The sequence below is a fragment of the Morus notabilis genome, unplaced genomic scaffold (assembly GCF_000414095.1).
Source record: "Morus notabilis unplaced genomic scaffold, ASM41409v2 Scaffold274, whole genome shotgun sequence".
In the NCBI taxonomy this organism is placed as follows: domain Eukaryota; kingdom Viridiplantae; phylum Streptophyta; class Magnoliopsida; order Rosales; family Moraceae; genus Morus; species Morus notabilis.
Genome location: NW_010358785.1, coordinates 569328 through 585970, shown reverse-complemented (window position 1 = coordinate 585970; position 16643 = coordinate 569328). Strand labels below are relative to the sequence as shown.

At 37.2% G+C, this 16643-nt stretch overlaps 1 non-coding gene and 1 pseudogene across 1 annotated transcript; one reads left to right on the top strand and one right to left on the bottom strand.

The window, feature by feature from the left end:
- Positions 1–10433: 10433 nt before the first annotated feature.
- Positions 10434–15787, bottom strand: LOC112090684 (annotated as a pseudogene).
- Positions 15159–15265, top strand: LOC112090685. The gene has a single exon (XR_002901763.1). It is a non-coding gene; the product is annotated as a small nucleolar RNA R71 (small nucleolar RNA).
- Positions 15788–16643: the final 856 nt, after the last annotated feature.

The following is a 16643-nucleotide window of genomic DNA, read 5'->3' as shown; positions in this document are numbered from 1 at the left end:
TCCACTATAAATTTGGAATTGCACTCTTAAAATAATAAAATAATTATGTTCACAGAATTTGTATTGTTCATTGATATAGTCACTACATACGAATTAATCCTCCATAAACGGTTCATAATTAAAGCTAGGTATTTTCCATTAACCTCTTTAATTATATCTTTCTCTATAAGTACCATTGATCCTCTAATGAATACTATATTTTATGATGCAATCATTAAATTGAGCGCTCTTATTATTCAAGTCCCGAATCAACACTTATGGGAACCGTCCATCTATTTCATTATGAAGGAATGGATTTCATCTTGTACATTAATATTCCCGGCTATTTATTTTATTATGCTCCCAATATACTAAGACTTTGACACTATTCACATGTGTCATTACTCAATATGTCAAAGAACATAATATCATAAATAGGAGTTTATTAATTACTCAGAATTAAGATTAATATATATATGACCATCATTGATTAATATTGAATACTCTATTTAATAACGGAATTTATTAGAGATTCATAATTGATCGCGTTCCGGTCCTATGTAATCATATTACATAAAATGCTTTCATTCCAATAATCTCATTATTAACAATCTAGGATAAGATTGTTTCATTCAGAATGTAATGAACCGCATTAGTAATTTTAAATTAAAGATCCCAACTTTAATTTATAATTACGGACAAGTTTAGATTATTTTATTTCAAACATTATCCTCTGCATATAACAATTATATACAATGTTTAAAGTTACATCTAAAAATAATCTAGGGATTTTGATATTTATAAAACATCACATGTATGCAAAACAATATTGAAAAAATTCCTCATTTCATTGATAATCAGCAAAATATTTACATCTTATTTGATTTATGGGCATATATCCCAACAGTATCCACTGCAGTTCCTTTTCTTTCTACACTCTTTTCTAATTAGTCTAAAGTCTACTCTGATACAGGGTGCATGGAACGACAGTTGCAGAGATGCCCCTTATTGCAACATGCAGCAAGTACCGCCGGCAAGGAATGTGTCGACGCCTTGTTACTACCATTGAAGAGGTACATATCTTGTATGTTCAAATCTGTTTGTCGTAGTCACTTTACCAGACATCAATGACTGTTGAATTCGCCTATGACTGACTAAATGGTTTAATAAAATTTATTCCCGTACTCTACATGCTCCCAAGTGAATCATTCTATACTTGCGTTCTTTTCTTGTTTGGCACTGTACCTGTCGTTGCTTCTGCCTCAAATTAAAATCATTTAGTTCTCAACTGCTTAATGGAACAAGGCATAGTGTATTGAAGATAGAAAGTGAAAATCGAGGCTTTTATGTTCTTTTTTTTTTTTTTTTCCCTCCCCCTTTCAGTGTTTCCATTTGCTACTATGGTGCACAATTTGTGGAAATAATATGTTCACGTCTCTATAAAATCCATGTCTGTTGATATTTATTTGTTAATTTTGCTTTTTAGATAGGAATGTTGACTGCATCCAATTTAACTATAGGACAGAGTAGAGTACGGCATCAAGCTTGACTCTTTGATATCCAACACATTTGTTTTTTGTTTGTCTTTATGCTTCTCTTCATTTCATTGTTGGATTCTAGATGCTTAAATCATTTAAGGTGGAGAAAATCGTTGTAGCCGCCATACCAGATTTGGTGCAGACATGGACTGAGGGTTTTGGTTTTACACTTGTGGAAGACAATGAAAAGCAGAGTCTCAATAAGATCAACTTGATGGTTTTTCCTGGAACAGTTTTGCTTAAAAAGCCTTTTTATGATAATAGAGATACGCATGCGCAATCTGGTGAGCATTTTTGCCTCGTATAACTCCAACTGCCATTCCTACTTCATTGATCTTGAGAATTTAAATCTAATTTGTCAATTATGCTGCATAGGTGATACATCGGGATTGAGAGCAGATAAATCTATCAAAGTGGATGATAGATTCTGTGCCGACAAGTTCAAAAGCAATTAATTGAAAATGACATTGCAGAATGAAATAAGTTGACAGAATTTGAATGCAGTACTAAAGTTAAGTTTATTGATGGCGATATAGGAGTAGATGGTATGTCGTCAGTAGGCACAGAAGAATCTTCTGAAGTACATTTTAATTCTAGAGAGCTCATCAAGTTTGGGCCATTTTATGCCCGCCAAATGTTGCACTGATGCGAAAAATGAACCTATGGACAGCAATAACTTGCCGAGATCTGAAGTTTGTGCTAGAACTGATAAGAAGACTGCAGAACAGCAATCTACTGTACATTGTCATTCTATTAGAGGTGGAGCTGAAACAGAAAGTACAGAAGTGCAAGGCAAGGATTTGGTGGAACAAGGAGTTGGTGCTGCAGTCAAGTGTTCCGAGTTTTTACGCTCGTCTGATTGAACCTATTTCCAGTCGAATGTCCATGCCAAATCAGAAATCAGAAGACTCGAGGAAGTGTTTAAGCCTGTACAGCATCAATCTAATGAAAACTGTTGTGCTAACGAACAAGAAGTTGGACTCGATGAAATCGAAGTCATGCAAGTAGGCGAAGAAGATGAAAGGATCTCTTTGCAGGATCAATTTTCAAAGCTGTCCTGTGAAGACCCAACTTCAAAATTAGGGGACAGCCAACTTGAAACGGTTAGTGGTGTCGAATCCTTTGTTATGTATGATGAAACACAGGTTTCCTTGGACGAACAGCTGAAGAAAGCCTGTGAGGTTAATGTAAGGTAGAAAAAAAAAAATTATTGAAGAGAAAATGACCTTCCACTGCTTAAGTCAAAAGAAAACAGTAAAAAATAAAAAATAAAAAAAAATAATTACTTGGACCTCAAGGCCAGTGAAATTTTAGCTTTAAAACTTGAGGCGGGGAAATTAATAAAACCGACAAGAAGACCACTCCTGGGGTTTGGGATGGATGCTAAGATTCACACGGAAATATGCAGCCATTTATCGGATTGAACACGGTCAGTTTATATTGATTTTGCGGGTCTTTTTTATTTTTTATTTTCCCGGTGGTTTTACTGCACGACGTAGGCTTAGGCAGAGAAAATTGAGAAATCCGAAATCCTCGCGTCATTATTTCTGTCACTTTTTTTATTATTTTTTACATTTAATGTTTGATACGTGCAGTCTATTATCTCATTTTTTTTATTTAAATAATAATTATTATGCTAGTGAAGTCTACATGTTAAACAATAAAAGTGAGAAAGTGATAAGAGTGTACAAAAAGAATGATATTAACATTTCTCTCAAGATAATTTAATAGGTTTTCTTTCTGCATGTAGTTGATGTTCCTTCTAATTGAATGAATAGCTCGGTTGTGCAGATTATAACTACAATCTAATGCATATTGTAACTAGAATAATGGGAGTATGGCAAACGCGTTCTTTAAAAAAAAAGGTCGAGGAGATTTCATGATGGAATAAGTATGGTGTATGTTTGCAAACATCGCAACCATCCAACGTATTTAGAGTATTGTTATATGTGAATAGGGAAGACTACTTTTTGGAAAAAGAAAAAAAAAGCCATCTAAAGAAGAAAATTGTTTGTCTTTTTTTCCCTTGAAAGAAGAAAATTGTTGTTTGCTGTCAACGGAAGCACCTAATCACTAGCCAAGAGTACATTTGTGCTATTCTATACATTCGTTTATTTATTTATTTATATATTTATTTATTTCTAGTACTATGCATTCAGTTATTAATCGGTGATTGTACTCACAAGTTAGTGATGGTAACTTAGTTTGACCAAACCACAGAGTCACCTTGTCATCTACCATTCGTAACTCGGTCGATGACTAACCGCGACAAAGTTACTTGGTAGGTTACTATGGGTGACCAATGCAAATCCAGAGAGCCATATACATCCTTATTGTGCTCATTGACATCCAGATTTGACAAGATCTAGTCTTGGCTTGCCAACGCGAGGCTCATGCACCTCAAATCGGGCTTTGGCAACACAAGCTAGCAAGATCTAAACGAACCACATATAAGCACTTATCAAAAAAAAAAAAAAAACAACAACCATATATAAACTTCGCATATTCGGTAGCTTTTCGTGAATGCGAATGCTAGCATAATCTAAACGAACCATATATAAGCACTTATCAAAAAACAAAAAAACAAAGAACCATATATAAGCTTCGCATAATCGGTAGCTTTTCGTGAATGCGAATGCTAGCATGATGCTCCATCGCACACACATTGCCAAGACATGCAACCCTAACAATGTGAGAAGCACGCTGTAGCCAGTGATCGACGCTAGTGTCATAGACAATCTGTTTTTTTGTTGAAAATAAAAAAGTAATCTGACAGATTATGAAGCATAATCTAACAAATTGTGATTGGCGAATGATGCTGGAGCTAGAGACAACATCTTGTTTTTAGTTGAAAATAGAAAAATAAACTGACAGATTATGAATTATAACATGGTAGATTATGACCAACAACCAGTGACAGCCGGAGATCAACAAGAGGTGACTGACACTGGTGACCAACGATTGCCTCCTAATGTCAACTAGTAATTTCTTAGTGGTAATCTTGTAGATTACTTTTTTGACCATTGAGAATATTTTTGGTAATTCATATACGAGACTTTGACTGGTTATAATCATTTTGGTAGAAATCTACAGTAAAACCTCTATAAAATAATATTGTTGGGACTATGAAAAAATATTTTTTTAACGTGAATATTAATTTATCAATTTATTAGTAAATAAATATTTATTAATTTAAGAAGAGTTTTATATTTTAATAATATGTGTCATCTTTATACATGTATTATTCTATTGACCAAAATTTGTGTATGAGTTATAAATAAATTAAAAAATGGATATAGTCAAAATTATTATGTTCATGAAAGTAATCATGTATATAATAAATGTTATATACATGACATAGAAACAAAAAAAAAATTTGCTATAAAAAAACAACCATATACAAGCTTCGCATATTCAGTAGCTTTTCGTGAATGCGAATGCTAGCATAATCTAAACGAACCATACATAAGCACTTATAAAAAAAAAAGAACTATATAAGCTTCGCATATTCGGTAGCTTTTCGTGAATGCGAATGCTAGCATAATCTAAACTAACCATACATAAGCACTTATAAAAAAAAAAAAAAGAACCATATATAAGCTTCGCATATTCGGTAGCTTTTCGTGAATGCGAATGCTAGCATGATGCTCCATCGCACACACATTGCCAAGGCATGCAACCCTATCAATGTGAGAAGCACGCTGTAGCCGGCGATTGACGCTGGTGTCATAGACAGTCTGTTTTTTTTTTTTTTTTGTTGAAAATAGAAAAGTAATCTGGCAGATTATGAAGCATAATCTGACAAATTGTGATCGGCGAACGATGCTGGAGCTAGAGACAACATCTTGTTTTTAGTTGAAAATAAAAAAATAAACTGGCAGATTATGAATTATAACATGACATATTATGACCAACAACTAGTGATTGGGAAACAAACAACCGGAGATTGACAAGAGGTGACCGACACCGGTGATCAGCAATTGCCTCCTAATGTCAACTAGTAATTTCTTAGTGGTAATCTTGTAGATTACTTTTTTGACCATTGAGAATATTTTTGGTAATTCATAGACGAGACTTTGACTGGTTATGATCATTTTGGTAGAAATCTATAGTAAAACCTCTATAAAATAATATTGTTGGGACTATGAAAAAATATTTTTTAATGTGAATATTAATTTATCAATTTATTGGTAAATAAATATTTATTAATTTCAGAAGAGTTTTATATTTTAATAATATGTGTCATTTTGATACATGTATTATTTTATTGACCAAAATTTGTGTATGAGTTATAAATAAATTAAAAAATGGATATAGTCAAAATTAATATGTTCATAAAAGTTATCATGTATATAATAAATGTTATATACATGTACATAGAAACAAAAAAAATTGCTGTCAAAAAAAGAAACTCAAATATTAATGTAAGTACATTGTACATATAATGGTAATAAATAAACATATAGACATAAAATTGATGTGCATATTTTTCAAATTTAATACCTAGAAGAAAAAAGTCCTTAATATGATTAATTTTATGTGTTATTTATTATTATTTTTTGTAGTTGATTAATTATTAATTTAGTTGGGATCAGAAGATTTTATTATTTAATCGAGATTATTAATTTATTGAACATTCATTTATAGAGTTTTTACCGTACATGTTAACGTTGATGGATTAAACATCTGGGCCTCTATTTAAGGGAAAATTAGTCAAATACTTCTTAAAAGTGCATGGTCAAGATTTCTACCCTTACTCTTGATTAAGAGCCTTTTTAATTAAATACCTATACTAGTAAAAAGATATTAATTAAGAATGGGAGGTAAAAATAATAACATATAAAAATTCAAACACATGCGATCTTAAGAGTAAATTCTGCAATCTCATTATTTTTTAATATTATATTTTATTGACACCTTAACATATTTAAAAATTCTAATTATTCCCCTTTTAAAATTAAAATCTCTTATAGTTCTAAAAGTGCTCTTATATACACTCCATAGTTTTCTACTTTTAAAAATTTGTTTCTTAAAAAGATTTACTTTTCCTTTATTTTTGTGTGAGATATGATTATGGCTGTTTATGGGTTGGGCTGGTGCGGGATGGATTTTTTTCCCCTGCCCCAAAAGGTGCGGGTTGCACATATTTGGTCCCAATGATGTTAGAAAAATTTCACAACCCAATGATGTTTGGGTTGGGTTGGGGTGGTGCGCAGTGGGTTCGGTGGTCGGTTTCAACATTCAAAAAATCAAAGACTCAAAATTCAATCCAACATTCAAAGTTCATCATCAAATAAAAATAATAATTCTAACATTCAAACATATATAATAAAATTTTAAGATGACTCGCTTAATCTCATTACCAGCTGGTCTCCCTTCCTTTTCCTGAAAAACCTATTAATTAAAAAAAAAAAAAAGAGACAAAAAAAGGGTGCAGAATTGTGCCCTTTTTTTTCTTTTAAAAAAGAAAAGAGAATTATGGTGGAGATGAAATCAGGTAAGATACAATTATTGCATTATTCTTTTTGGGGCTAGTTTTTACTTATGTAGTTTCTTTCCTTTGAATGCAGTTTTCGTATGTTCAGCAAAGGGGATGTTACCATTGGTGCATGGATGCTTGCAATGAACGTCAACCATGAGAACAATCAGGCACTGTGCTCGCCGGAATGTACATCAACATCTATGGCCGTGTGGGATATCCCCACTTGTTCAGGTTGGTGTTTCTTCTCACTTTAACAGACAATAATAGAAGTTACTAGAAGTAATCAGGTTCTAGAGATTGTTTAACCTATAATTTCAAGTTCTTGTATTGAATATCAGAATTTTCTGGAGTCTTGGAACCTTGCAGTTGTTTATCCAACCCACTGACAGTTTTCTTTACCTTGAATTAATTATTCTGATTGATACAAAGCTGTATCAATCTGAGTAATTACAATTCGTTACATTATTGTTAAAACATAATTTGGATGAAAAGGAGGGAAATTGTTAAAACTACTAAAAAGTGGAATAGTTGCTTAATAAATTTTGGTTCAACACTTCTAAGAAAATTTTTGCATTCCTTCCTGTCCATGTAGGGCTCTGTAATCCGGAAGCGAAGTTATTGGAACTCCATGAAAAGGAGAGGTGCTCAAAGAGTCCTACTGATTAACGCCCAAAAATGATGTTCACAAGCGGTCAATTGTAGCACAGAAGGGCGGTCGTATCCACAGAGAGATAACAAAATAACAAGAATGACTAACAAAATAAGAGCGTTAGAGAAAAGTTAATTAAAGAAAAATGAGAGTTTTTTGAGATTTTTGTTGCAAATAAAATAAAAAGGAGGAAATTTGTGTGGAGAAATTCAGTAGTGAAAATGGTAAGGTGTCGAGAATCCCTAATGTTTCGTTCACCAATTCAAGTTTTGATTCACAAAATAAAGGAATCGAATAAATTAAAGCTCTATGTTGACTCCGAAATATTATTATTACAAGTTATCCAAAATCGACAATATATCAATTTGATAATATTGCAGTAAAAGACAATTTGTAAAATAATTTAAATAACAAAACAATGCGTGACATAATTACATAAGAAAAGCCTGACTGAACTTATATAAAAATTGGCACACAATATTTTGAAAAATAATAGAAAAATAGATGAGATTTAATTAATTAAAATATTGAACTTTACAGCACAAGGAATTAAAACTCCGAATTGGGTCACTCAACAGAAGTTCATCTCTAACCTCACCAAGAGAACTCTAGCCTAGCTTGCAAAACATTCTCACAAGTTCTAGAGAAAAAATATGAGACTGACAGCAAGACAACAGAAAACTGAATATTAAAAACTTTTGAAATTCTTAGGCCAACCTCTCTATTTATAGTGTTTAGAAGTTGCCTGTCAAAAAAGAAAATAAATAGTAAAACTAGAAAATTACGAAAGAAAAGGAAACAAAATAAAATTACACATAAATTAGGAGAAATCATATATTTGATTTGAGGAAGAAATCTGGTAATCTCGTCTGATTTTTGGGGAAGGAATTCGGATTCAGCATAGAAGAGACACGTGTTGAAGCTTGATTGGCAGTGAGGAGAAAACGCGCCACGTGTTGCACGCGGATTCGTTGGAGTGTGCTGGCGCGAGCAGAGTGGAGGACAGCTGGCGCGCGCTGAGAGGAAAGGGAGGCTGGCGCTGTCGGGCGGGACCCACATGAGGAAAACGTTGGACGCGCACTGATGGCTGCGTGGAAGAAACGCGCTCGCTGAGGACTGCGTGCTGGTGACGCGCGAGGCGCGAGACAGCAGGAGGAACGGACGCGGATTTCCACACTGACTGATGGGGCCCACGCATGGCTAGCTTGATGGCTCATTGGGCTGACGTGGCTCTCCCTCTGGCTCGTGTGGCTCGGCTGAAGGCTTAAAAATATGGCTTTCATGGCTTCTTCTTGTGTAGCTTTTTACACTGCTTTCATCTATGAATAATTAAGCAAAAACTAGACAAATTCTAATTAAAAATATTATGAATAAAAGCAGTATTTAGGGTGCATTTTCATGCACTAATCACAACCCCCAACCAGCTTATTGCTAGTCTCTAGTAATCCAAGCGCAAGAGAAATCATGTCACAAAGAAAATCTAAGTCTCAACTCGCTTAGTCACCTGAGTATTTCAAACAAACTGTTAGCAAGAAGTTAAAAGATACTATCAAGATTATTTCAGTCATAACTTCAGAGTCGTGTGTGTGTGCTCCAAACCGTAACCTTCTTACCACTGACCATAACACATGCAGCTTTGAAAAATTCACCAAGTAGAAGCCTCAACTCCATTGATCTCACAGGTGTCAGAAATATTTGAGTGCAAAGGTTTTCTCTCATGGAGTTGGAAATAAAACAATCAACGCTCAGTGTAAGGAAGGTCAAATTTAGGACAAACAGTCAAACGAACATTGACCAAAAGATAGGTTAATCAACTCTTAGAACATTCCACCATTCTTACCACAAACCAGCTTTTGGGATTTCATTCGGGTCAAACAAAAATTTACAGAAACGAACAAAGAGCCAAAAATGCATAGAAAAATAAACTAATAAATTACTTCTTTTTTTTTTCTTTGTTTTTTTGTTTTTTTTTTTGTTTTTTTGTTTTGTTGTTTTTTTTTTTGGCAAGAGACAACCTGAAGTGAATGTAGAAAGGTGTTCTTTTAATAAACAACTATATAGCATCGAATGTGATTAACACCAAACTACTGTGAAATGTTGCTCTTGCTCAGTTTTTTTATTTTATTTTATAGAAAAATAAGAAATGAGGCTCTATTACATAAGATCATTCCTATCTAACTCAAAATCCATCCCTCAAGCATATGCACCAAGCATACCACTAACCATGTAATGATGTTCTAATAGTGATTTTACCAACTCAAAAGATCAATGAAAGTTTAAAAGTCGTTTACTCTACTCACCAAAAATCAAGCACTTAAACTTGGGAATTTTCTCAGCTGACATGCATTAACATCCATCTTACCACAAGGTTTAACAAGTGCAAAAAGAAACTCTGGAAGTCATTTCTTAGTAACCAAGATAGCAAAAATTGACCCAAACCAATCATTTTGAATCATACTCAGACACTTTGCAAAAATTTTAAGCCAAATATCAACATGACAAAAATCACTCTTACGCATGAATATGCTCACCACCCCCAACCAAAATCAGACAGTGTCCTCAGTGTCAAAAATTATGGAAATATAGAGAAAGAAGACACCTGGACGATGAACATTCCACATATGAGCATAGCTTGAGCCTCCTGATATGATTCTCCAAAAAAAAAAATGTAAAAAGAAGCAAAGAAAACATAAAATGAAGATATGGTACAAAAGATGTGAGCCAACTACTCAGGGCTGGTAAACGGGGTCGTCGAGAATGATCTCTTCAACCTGGTTTACCCGCTCTAAGAATTCTTCAAACGCTGGCCATTTACTTTGAGGATTCTCCCATCGGTTGGGTCCTCAACCTCGACAGCACCATTGGGAAAAACGCGTTTCACTACAAATGGGCCAGTCCACCGCGACCTCAACTTACCGGGGTGGAGATGCAAACGGGAATGATAGAGATGAACCCGCTGATTCAGCTCGAAGTTCTTCCTCAGGATCTGCTTATCATGAGCTGCTTTCATTTTTGCCTTGTAGATCCTGGAATTATCATAGGCATCCTTCCTTAACTCATCGATTTCGGAAAGCTGGAGCTTCCGATTGACACCTGCAGCGCTGAGATCGAAGTTGAGGGCCTTGGTAGCCCAATAAGCCTTATGTTCGAGCTCTACAGGTAGATGACAGGCTTTTCCAAAGATAAGCCTGTAGGGAGACATCCCAAGTTGGGTTTTGTAAGCAGTGCGGTATGCCCAAAGTGCGTCCGGAAGGCGCAGAGACCAATCCTTGCGATCGGGATTAACCGTCTTTTCTAGAATTTGCTTAATCTCCCTATTGGCCAACGCAGCTTGGCCATTTGTCTGTGGGTGATAGGCAGTTGAAACTTTATGAACCACACCGTACTTACGCATTAGAGCCTCAAAAGAACGGTTGCAGAAATGGGTGCCTTGCTCACTGATGATGGCACGCGGCGTTCCAAATCGAGATAACACATTTTCCTTTAAGAACTTTACAACAGTAGTGTTATCGTTGTTTCAGCATGCCACAACTTCTACCCACTTAGACACATAATCCACAGCGAGGAGTATGTAGAGGAATCTATAAGAAGGTGAAAATGGTCCCATAAAGTCTATCCCCCAGCAATCGAATATTTCTATTACGAGAATCGGGTTCAAGGGCATCATATGGTGACGGGACAAAGCACCAAGCTTTTGGCACCTCTCACAAGAACGGCAGAAATCATTGGTGTCCTTGAATAAAGTGGGCCAATAGAGACCACACTGCAAGATTTTCGCGGCGGTCTTCTTCACAGAAAAATGACCGCCACATGCATCGTTGTGGCAAAAGTTCAGGACACTAGACACTTCATCATCCGGGATGCATCATCTCATGATCTGGTCGGGGCAGTACTTAAAAAGATAAGGATCATCCCAATAAAAGTTACAAACCTCAACCAGAAACTTCCTCTTATCTTGTGCACCCCAGGTAAATGGAATCTCACCCGTCACCAAGTAGTTAACAATGTTCGCATACCATGGCATCTTAGTGACAGCGAAGAGATGTTCATCGGGGAAGTCATCTCCAATAGCAGGAATTTCGGCGGAATCATTAAATTCAAGATGAGATAAGTGGTCCGCCACCACATTTTTGACTCCCTTCTTGTCCTTGATTGTCAAGTCAAATTCCTGCAGGAGAAGGATCCACCTAAATAAACGCGCCTTAGCATCCTTTTTGGAGAGAAGGTACTTAAGGGCGGCATGATCTGTGAAGATGGTGATAGGTGAACCAATCAGATATGTACGAAACTTGTTGAGAGCAAAAACTACAGCAAGCAACTCTTTTTCAGTAGTAGAGTAGTTGATTTAAGCACTATTCAGAGTACGGCTTGCATATTAGACAACGAAAGGCTTCCCCTCCCTCCGTTGACCAAGAATGGCCCCCACAGCGTAGTTACTTGCGTCACACATGATCTCGAAAGGTAAGCTCAAATTTGGTTACTGCATAATAGGGCAGAAGTTAATTTTGCGATGAGTGTCCGGAATGCATCCTCACACTCTTGTGTCTAGTTGAACACAACATCTTTTGCTAAGAGGTTGCTTAGCGGTCTCACTATAGATGAAAAGTTCTGAATGAAGCTCCTGTAGAATCCGGCGTGCCAAAAAAGATCGGACATCTTTAACGGCCTTGGGGGTGGGCAAGTTAGAAATGAGTTCAACCTTAGAGCGGTCGACCTCGATTCTTCTTTCAGAAATAATGTGCCCAAGAACTATGCCAGATGACACCATGAAATGACACTTCTCCTAATTGAGCATAAGACCCTTCACTTCACATCTTTGTAGAACGGCTTCTAAGTTGAGAAGGCACGTGTCGAATGAATCTCCGAAGACTGTCAAATCATCCATGAACACTTCCATGCATTTTTCGATCATGTCTCTAAAAATGCTCATCATACACCTTTGAAATGTGGCAGGTGCGTTACACAGTCCAAATAGCATTCGCCGAAAGGCATAAGTGCCAAAAGGACATGTGAATGTTGTCTTATCCTGATCTTCTAATGCTATCTCTATCTGATAATATCCTAAATAGCCATCGAGAAAGCAATAGAAAGGATGACCTGCCACTCGTTCTAGGATTTGATCGATGAATGGAAGTGGAAAATGGTCTTTGCGAGTGGCGGCGTTAAGCTTGCGATAGTCAATACACATGCGCCAACCAGTCACGACCTTTGTGGGAACTAGAGCCCCTTTCTCATTTTCCACCCCCAGTGACCCCCGATTTCTTTGGCACTACCTGGGTCGGACTAACCCACTTGCTATCAGCAATAGGATAAATGATACTAGCATCTAATAGCTTGAGAACCTCATTCTTCACCACTTCTTTCATTGTTGGATTCAATCTTCTTTGAGGATCTCTTCGCGGGTTAGCTCCTTCTTCCAAATGAATATGATGGGAGCAAATCAAAGGACTGATCCCTTTAATGTCAGCAATCGTCCAACCCAATGCAGATCTATGCTTTTGCAGCATGTTGATCAACCGCTGCTCTTGTTATGCATCGAGTTTGGAAGAAATGATAACAGGAAAGGTATCGCCGACTCCCAAAAATGCATGTTTTAATCCTTCAGGTAGTTGAGCAAGTTTGACTGTAGGGGTCTCTTCGATGCAAGGCTTTGGTTTCTCTCTCCCTTGCGGAAGTTCCTTGAAACACGGTTGCTTAAACTTAATTCCTCTATCCTGTGAATTGTTGAAAATGGCAGAAATGTTAGCCAACTCACAAGGACTGGAACTTTCAGATTCATAATTTTGGAGGAGGTTTTCAAGATCTTCAGAGTTGGTTTGTAGCAAAACCTCTTCCTCGACAAGTGTGTCGATCATGAATGTTTGGTGACACTCGTCATCACCTTATGGTTGTTTTACAATGTTGAAAATATTTACCTCGAGAGTCATATTCCCAAAAGAGATCTTCATTAGACCATTTCTACAATTAATTAGAGCATTTGTTGTCGCGAGGAATGGTCTTCCAAGGATGATCAGGATTTTTGACTCCACATCAACCACTGACTGAGTGTCCAAAACAACGAAATCCATAGGATAGTAGAACTTATTAACTTGCAGTAACACATCTTCCACTATTCCTCGTTGTCTCTTAATAGATCGATCGGCCAGTTGTAGAACCACAGATGTGGGCTTAATATCTCCAAGACCTAATTGTGAGTAGACTGAATAAGGCATGAGGTTAACACTCGATCCTAGGTCTAACAATGTTTGGCCGAATTCGTGTGTCCAATGGTGCAGGAAATGGTGGGACAGCCAGGATCTTTGTACTTCAGCAGTGTCTTCTGCTCAATCACCGCACTCACTTGTTCCGTCAAGAATGCAGTCTTCTTGACATGGTGCTTTCTCTTTATAGTGCACAGATCCTTTATAACCTTGGCGTAGGCCGGCACTTACTTGATCACATGTAGTAAGGGAAGATTGATCTTTAATTGTGTCAAGTGCTCAAGGATCTCACTTCGATTTTCCGGCACTTTCCCAGCAGGTCAGAGAGCTTGGGGGAAGGGCACCTTTACCGGAATTTTTGTTGGCTCTTCTTTCTCCTGAGTCGATTCTTCATTACTCAAAGTGGTAGTACTTGTCGATGGTGTGTCTAAATTCTTACCACTTCGAGTAGTGATGACGTTAACTTCCTTGATATTTTGACCTTCAGAGTTGGAAGTTTGAGCCATGTTTTGTCCTCTCAAATTGGACTAGGCTTGTGATGGAAATTTACCACGCTCTTGAACGGTTAAAGCTTCTGTCAGCTTTGTGATCTGACTTTTTATTTCCTTGTTCTCTTATACCAGCTGCGTGAGCATTGAATCAACCCTTTGATTCGTCTTATTTTGCGCGTCCATAAAAGCTTTTAGGGTATCCTCTAGAGAATTCCCTTTCGGCTGCATGTTATTCTGAGGCGCAAAATATGTCCTTGGTGGTTGAGATTGTTGCTCTGATCTCCATTGCCCTCCAGATGATTATGCTTGTTGATTCGAATCTCGCCAACTGAAATTCAGGTGGTTTTTCCAACCAGGATTGTAAGATTCTGAGAAAGGTCCGTAAGGCTTCTTGTATGTGCCCAATGCATTGCACTGTTCCTCATATACCCCTCTCATTTCACTTAAAGTGTGGCAATCCTGAGTTAGATGACCCATTCCACCACAAACTAAACAAGGCTCATGTGCCTCTGTCCTTGCCACCATATATGATCCTTTACTATCTTTACTTTTGAGGGCCTCAATTTCTTCGTTAAAGCTTCAACTTGGGCCTTGAGGCTGTCCTCTTCCCTTAATTGATAAACTCCAACTGGTCGGGACCTACTGGAGCTCTCAGTAGCACTCGGTCCAGTCCAAGTATGAGCTTTCTCAGCTAACTCGTTCAGGTACTCGATAGCTTCGTCAGGATCCTTTTGGAAAAAATCTCCATTGCATATCATCTCAACAAATTGGCGCTCTCGGATTGTGAGTCCATCATAGAAATAGAGGCGCCAACTTTCATATCCATGATGGGGACACAGATTTAACAGATCCTTAAAACGCTCCCAAGCTTGATAGAGAGTTTCGTTTTCCTTCTGAGCAAAATTCGAGATCTGTCATTTCAAATTATTAGTCTTATGGTTTGGGAAATACTTGTTGAAGAATGTCGTTGTCATTTCTTCCCACATACCAATAGACTTGGGCCTAAGAGAATACAACCAGCTTTTGGCCTTGTCCTTCAGAGAGAAAGGGAAAAACTTTAATCTGACTGTATTTGTGGCCTCAGCATGGTTGTGAAAGGTGGCCACCACCTCTTCAAACTCCTGAATGTGTACATAGGGGTCCTCGTTTTCTAATCCATGAAAAGTTGGGAGAAGTGCAATCATGCCCGGCTTGAAATCCGTAGGCGGTGCATTTGGCGGGAACATGATGCACGATGGGGTGGCCGTGCGCGTTGGGCACAGATAATCTTGCAACGTCCTCTGCTGAACTTCCTCTTGTTGTGCCATTGCGAATACATTTTCAAATGCGAATTCCAACAACGAGTGTGAAGACGGAGGCGTAGAAGACGAGTCGGATAGAATTTCACTAGGGGTTTCTAAATCTGGACGTTGAGCTAATCTCCCTAGTTCGTCTCTATATCGATGCATTCACCCTAAGCGGCTCTTTTTTTATTTTTTAATTTAATTTTTTTTGTTTTTTTTTATTTTTTATTTTTAATCAACACAAAAGAAAATAATTATATAGTAACGTAAATCATAACCACCGAGAGTGCTTCCAGGAAAGACTATAGCTCTTAGCTCAATGAATAGTCTCCTAGACAGAGCAATGTTCCGAGGAAAGATTGGTGGGACGAGGCCCACTTAAGTACCTGTGACGCCCCTAAGTGGGGGTTATGTAATAAAAGTGCGGTAACGGTGCACAAATAGAAATAAAATAAAATAAAACTCCTGAAATAAAAACAATGTCTGCCCATGGGCCTTTAAAACAAACTCTCCGTTAAAATCCATAATTCATCGTTACGTTAAAACTTAGATCCACAGTATAATGTAGCACCAATAAAATATTTAACAGTACGATCATCATCATCAGTTACAATTCTGTCCAAAGTAATCCAATCAAGGTCTTACACAAATTTAAGGAAGGAAACTGAAAATGGTAGATCCTCTACGAGGGGCACGCTGATCGGTGACTACTCCTCGTCCGAAAGGTTGCACTGTACACCCCCTGGAAATGAAAGAGGACAAAGGGGGTGAGCACGGAATGCTCAGTAGGAGAACTATTACTCACTTTTAGTTTTATTTACCTTTCCCAAATTAAACCTGCATGGTTAGTAATTTCTACTTTTTATGCACAATAAATTATGAAAACCTGTGTCAGTGAGATAATCTAGTCCGTACACTCGGGACGATAAACCCCCGAAGGGCGCGGTGACTCAGAGAGACTGATGGTAGGGAACTCTAACTCGATGTCCTTACCAGATCAGTTCTCGAACCACGGGTAAGG